The sequence below is a fragment of the Dasypus novemcinctus genome, chromosome X (genome assembly GCF_030445035.2).
Source record: "Dasypus novemcinctus isolate mDasNov1 chromosome X, mDasNov1.1.hap2, whole genome shotgun sequence".
Classification (NCBI taxonomy): domain Eukaryota; kingdom Metazoa; phylum Chordata; class Mammalia; order Cingulata; family Dasypodidae; genus Dasypus; species Dasypus novemcinctus.
In genome coordinates, this window is record NC_080704.1 from 174,099,479 (window position 1) to 174,105,956 (window position 6,478).

The window sequence follows — 6,478 nt, forward strand, 5'->3', positions numbered from 1 at the left end:
CACCCAATGCAGTAAGCGGCGGAGCTTTCGTGAGGAAGGCTCAGTCGCTGGGCGGCAAGTAGAGACGGACCCTGGTTCCCGCAGCTGTGAGTGAGGGGGAAGGCGGAGGCGCGGCAGTCATGCAGGCGGAAGAGAAAGGCGCAGGCGCTGTGGCGGGTGAAGCGGGCTACCCTGAAGGCCAGGGTGGCATGGGTGATTCCGACCGCCATGAGGAATCTCTGGGTCCTGACGACCAGGGCGACTCCAGCGGCCCTAATGTCCAGGGTGACCGCGGCCGCCCCGTCTGCCAGAGCATTCCTGGTGACCCCAAAGGCTCGGGGGTCGCCAGCGGCCCTGGCGCCTGTGACCCCTGCGGCGCGGGAGGGGAGGTCGTTGCCGCCGGGGGAGCCCCCCAGGCCGCGCGGGCACCACGTGCCCTGGGGTCTGGTGGAGTCGCAGTGCCGGTGGCTGGAGGAGCAGGAAGCCGACTTCTAACCTTGTATCCTTTACAGGGGCCATGGGGGGGCCAGGGCCGGCTCTAGGTGGAGGGGCTGCCGTGGGGGACGGTCTGGGGGGCTTCAAGGGCGGATGGTGGAAGGGGATGCCTGAGGGCTGGAAGGGGGAAGGAGGCAGGCCCGAGCGGCCTGAGCTGACAGGAGGGGGAGAGTGGGCCACTGGCAGGAGAGCTTCCCAGGGGCCAGGTGGCCCGGGGCCCAGGCGAAGGCAGCAGGGGATGGTGCCTTAACCCCGCCTCCCCCAGCACCCTCACCGTGCCCTTCGGGTCCGCACTGGAGGCAGAGATGGCCGGCAGGTCCCTGATGGCTGATATCCACCGCCAAGGGCAAGCGGTTCAGAAGGAGTTCACCGTGAATGGCAGCGTCCTGGCTTTGTGAGTTCTGGACGGGGCTGGATTGGAGGGTGGCGGCGGGTGTGGGGCCCATCTCACCCCGTGGAATGTGGTCATGGAGACAGGGAGCCATCCCATTGTTGGATCTCTGGGGGCGGGGGGTGGGAGCGTGGGGCCCCAGGCCTAGGACCGAGTTCTCACCTTCCACTTGATCATTGCCCCTCACCTGTAGGAGATGGAGTGCCCAAGACCTTGGCATACTCCGAATTTCTATCAATGCCTTGTTGAATGATCTCTCCCTGATAATGCGTAACATCCAGCGCATTGCACCCCTGTTTCCACGAAGCCTCAACTAGGAGAAGAGACCTGGGATCTAATCTTGCATTCCTTCCCAAGCAGCGCCTCCTTCCCTCGGGCATGGGTCCCTGGAGGCCCTGCCACTTTATTGTTGGCACCAAATTGTGTGCTGGGGCACACTTGTTTCATTTGGCGCTTAGATGTCTGTTAACTGCATAAAATAAAGCTGAGTTGCTATTCCTTGTCTGAATTTCTTTTCATTTCCTGCACATCCAGATTTTATTACCTTGTCTTAAGGTTGGAGGGGTCGCTCTGGGATTCAGGTATGGAAGTAGTGCAGACTAATTGGGATAATTTACAAAATATTAACGCAATTATCATCAATTCTGTTCTGTCATTTAGCTTGAACTACTCTCAGTACCTTGGAATGTTTTCTTACTTTAATGATCAGATTCATGTATTAAATATATAACAATAATAACTTATGCTTTATAAAAGTTTACATTAATTTTCCCTGACTCCCTTAATATATGACTTTTCCTCTTTTCTAAAATTCAGTAAAGTGACATAAAAACTTTATAATCTAATAGTTGATTATATAAATTGTTTCCAATTTTTCCCTGTTGTAGGTAATTATTAAATGGCATTCTTGTATTATTTTTCCTGGAATGGCTATTTAATTTAGATTCTAAAAGGAGAAATTATTGAGTTTAATTAATTTTCTATTTATTTTCAGAGCTTTTCTTATACAATATAGAATTTTTGTCCAGAAGTTATACCTCCCACCAGAAGACTGGAGGTAGGGGTTGATGAAGCCTGATATGAGAAGGCCCTCTCTCCTCTCTCCTCCCATTCTGCCGCTTCTTCCTCTGATCCAGCTCTTCCTCTGATCCAGTGACACTGGGCTTTTAGCATTTTTTGAAGCACAGTAGGCCCACTTCTGCCTCAGGGCCTTTGCCTTGGCTGTTTGCAGTCAGGAGCTCTCTTCCCCCAGGTTTCCACCTGGCTCACTCCCAGAATTCCAGGTCCTTCTCAAAAGCCACCCTCTCAGTGAGGCCTTCCTGGCCATCCAATTGACAATGGCACTCACCTCCCCACCTGCTTTGGCCCCTGCCCCCCCCCCCCCCCCCCCCCGCCTCCTCAGTACCTCAGGTCCTAGAGCAGTGCCTTCCTGGCATGCAGTGGCTTAGACACACTCACTCCTTAATCGCATCTCGTCAAATGCCGTTTCCTAGGCCCAGAACAATCCAGGTCTGCCCCAGCCCCCATCTTCACCCTCCTTTTACAGGTGTGGGTGTAAGAGATCGGTAGGTAGGTGCAAATGATGGGAGATGCAACTGGGACAGGAAGGAGCTGCCAAACTTTAAGGAGTTCTGGGAGCAACTGAAGCCCTGGAGGAGGGTGAGCAGAGGGAGACGTGACCTGCCTCACCGCTTTGCAGGATCCCTCTGCCTCCCAGTTGAGCACAGGCTGAGGGGGCCAGGGCCAACATGGGGAGACCGGCTATCCACACAAGAGGAAACAGTGGCTGGGACCAGGGTGAGGACAGTGGAGCTGTGGAGAAGTGAGCACATTGTGAAGATATCCAGACATCTGAGCTGCCGGGAGGTGCTGATGGACTGGACATGGCCTTGGACCTCCCGAGAGTCCCAGGGAAATGGCCCTTTTCCACACCGAGAGAGCCCAGCTCTACTGCATCACAATGGTTCTCATCTCTCACCCCTAAGCCCCTCCATCTCCAGGCTTTCTTTTCTTCTCAGCCAGGGTGCACCCCATCCCGAGAGGCGTCTTGCTGTATGAGATTCCTCATTTCCAGTCCCTCCTGACCTGCCCCGCTCACTGCTGTCATCGGAGTTGCTCCTGTCCTTTCACTGACATGTACTGGGAGGAGATGTCTGTGGGTGGGAGGTGACCTGGGCCAGGAAGGGACAGAAATCAAGAAGCATTCAGGCCGGCAGGCAATTCTGTGTGCTATGCCAATTCTGTATACTTTTAACTTGATGAGCATGTGTGTGCGTGCACACGTGTATGCCACATGTAAGAGGCATGTGTAAATACTTAATACTTGTATGTAGAGCCACTTGTGTTGGGAGGAGAAGGTTCAGGGGCTCAGCAATCCTGGCCTGTGCAGGACACAGGTCTGACCTGTCCACAGCTGACAGGTGACTTTTTAAAGGTACAGTTGGCTTTGTCTGTGGGCATACATAGATGAGGCTGGTGGAGGGAGAGTGGCCAGTTTCCAAGCCAGCAAGTGATGAGAAGCCAGAGGGATTTGGCATGCACTTGAGGAGGATGGGAGCCTTCCCTGGGAGAATGCAGGAGTGGGTTTATGGACGGGGAGCCCGGGCAGGAGCCCGGGAGAAAGCAGAACAACCCTTCTGGGATCAATTGCACCTGCATCTGTACCACCCGCAGGCACGATCCTTCATGTCCTCAGAGCCTGGGGACTGGGGACACCTCTTCCCTGGTGAGGAGCAGGAGTGGCATGAACAGAGAAGCCCTCATGCCTTCTGATTACTCTGCAGCATTTCAGGGTGCTTGGCGCTCCATCCAGGGGTGTCCGTCCCGTGGGCACAGGTGGTATTGCAGCTCGGCCTTCAATTTGGCGCCGGAGGAGGGATACTGGGCAGCTAGGTGTGCCCAGGTCGTACCTCCTGGTTTCCAGCTTGGTGCCCATGCCCAGGTGAAGGCCATGGGAATGCTCAGGGCAGAATGGAGAAGGGCAGGGAGGCCCAGGCAGAGTTGGCCAATGGCCTGAGAGGGGCCCAGAGAGGGCGTCTCAGGGAAGCAACTCGAGGGGTGATCACCATAAAATCAGTCTCAACACTTTTCAAAGAATTTGTATCATAAAGCATTTAAATGTGGTGCAATAAAGGTACAAATCAATACCAAGAAGAAAACTAAAAGGAGAGAATTTTCACATGAGTTTTTTGTGCAGGGATTAAAAGGAAGAGTATAACTTGAGATGTTCCTCCCTCCTAGTAAAGAATAGGGAAGATGGCATAACTTTTTTAAAATGGAGCTTTTTTTTTTTGCCAGGCCAAGAAACAGGAACCTCTGAGCGAGTTGCTTTGTTGCAGCAAGTCAGGAGTTCTGAACCAGAGAAAGACCCAAAAGCGGCACTCCAGAGAGGTGGAGGAACAAATTTATTATGCCTATGTTCAGAGGAGAGTCACTCTCCACATTCTGAACCCCATTTTTCAGTTTTTATAGGTTTATGTAGGATTTGAGGTTGGATCAGCATAACTTTTGCTCATTGGCTAATATGTTGCTAGATGAAATTTTGCAAGCAGGGGGGTTACAGAGACAATGCAGCTGCAAGGTTGGGGACTGATTTACAGAACTGTGTGTCGGGGATTCACTCGTTTGATATCTTTCTACTAGTCCATGTTTTCACAGGCTGATTTACACAAATGGGGGAGGAGTTATTCACTTGATATTCTCCTGCAAGGCCATGCCCTCACAGGCGAATCCACAGAAGTGGGGGCAGGAGTGACTTGGTAGATATTTTCGCAAGGTTATGCTTTTTATTTCTCAGTAGCTTGAGGTCAAGACTGGTTTTATAATTCTAGTACAGACTCCTTTCACTCTTACTAAACTGAACTATTTACACACCTGATGTCTTCACCAGAACTGAACTTAGTTTGGAAAAACAAACTAGTAAACCTATCTTTGACCCTGAAGTTTGGCTACTTATGACATTTTTAACAAATGAAACTCAGCACTCTGTTTTAATTAGAAGTAACAAAGTTTTCAAATGTTTGTAATGAACTAAAGAGATGACCATATATCAAGATAATTACAATGGATTGACAGTGAAAGATGGAAAATATTCTACTGAATAGGAATCAAAAGAGAACTGAGGTGATTATGCTATCAGATGACACAGACTTTAAGTTAAAATTGTTACAAGGGACAGAAAAGTATACTAAATATTGAAAAAATGGTCAATTCCATAAGAAGATATAACAATTATAAATATATGTGTACCTGCCAGCTCCACTCTGCCGTTGAACCCTTCTAGGGGCTTTTTCATCTGTGTTACTATTCCTTCAATTATATTTGGCTACTTTTCATACTTTCCATTTGTCTATTGAAATTCTTTTTTTCTTCATCTATCACTTTCCCTATTTCCTTTAGTTCTTTGTCCATATTTTTCTTTAGTTCTTTGAGCCTACTTATCTATTTTTAAAAATCTTTGCCTGGAATTTCCCAGGTCTGATCCTCCTCATTTATGGTCTCTAATGATTTAATCTTCACCTTTGCCTGGGCCATCACTTCCAAGGGCCTAAATATAAGAACTAAAACCCTAAAATGCTTAGAAGATAACATAGGGGAAAATCTTCCTGACTTGTGACTTTGAAAGGAATTATTAGATATGATGCAAAAAGCAGAAAGAACAAAAGAAACAATAGATAAATTATTTCCATCAAAAGTAAAAACGTTTTGGGAAGCAGCTGTGGCTCAATCAGTTGGCTCCTGTCTACCATATGGGAGGCCCTGGGTTTACATCCTGAGATGTAAACACATTGCTCCCACACATTGCTGAGAGCCGCCTGTCCCGCAAGCGCCACGGATTGCTGCTGGCCTGCAGATGCCGCGGAGCACTGCCCGCACCTCAAGCATCGTGGAGAGCCAACTCAGCAAGGTGACACAACAAAAAAGGGAGAGAAGCTAAAAAGAGTGAACAGCAAATGGACACAGAGAGCAGACACCCAGCAAGCTGCAAGGAGGGGGGGTATAAAGAATTTGAAAAATAAAATTAATTAATTAAAATTTTAAAAGAGTAAAAACTTCTACATATTGAAGGACATTATCATTAAAGTGAAAAGATAACTTCTAGAATGGGAGAAAACATTTGCAAGCCATGTATCAGAGAAGGGATTAATATCCAGAAGATATGCAGAATTTTGACAATGCCACAAGAAAAACACAACATCATTAAAAAATGGTGACCTAAGATGACCCATGGTTCCATTTCCCCACGCAAACTTTGAATGACTAGCAAACACTGGCAGAGTCATCTTCCTCAGAGCTCTGGAAAACAATAAAAAGGTTGCAATAACTGTGCAAGTACTGAATCAAGAAAATGCAACTTAAAAAACAAACCCTGCACTTCCATGTGAACAAGTCTGTGCTCCTCTGATGGATTATGTGACCTAGTCACCCTCACTGCTGCAACCAATAGTCAGTCACCAGAAATGTGATTAAATCCATCCTAGACTAACCAGCCTCCAGTCAATTCAACAATTGACAAGAGAGGCATGAACAAAGAAATCCATGCTTATTCCTACCTAGCCCAGAAATAATACATGGTTATTGTTTAAAGTTTAAAAAAAGGAAAGGACGTGAACA

The 6,478-nt window shown here is 48.5% G+C and overlaps 1 long non-coding RNA gene across 1 annotated transcript; it reads left to right on the plus strand.

The window, feature by feature from the left end:
* Positions 1-370: 370 nt before the first annotated feature.
* LOC111760363 (uncharacterized) lies at positions 371-1,362 on the plus strand. The gene is made up of 3 exons (XR_002794067.2): positions 371-478; positions 740-868; positions 1,059-1,362. It is a non-coding gene; the product is annotated as an uncharacterized lncRNA (long non-coding RNA).
* The last annotated feature ends 5,116 nt before the right edge of the window (positions 1,363-6,478 follow it).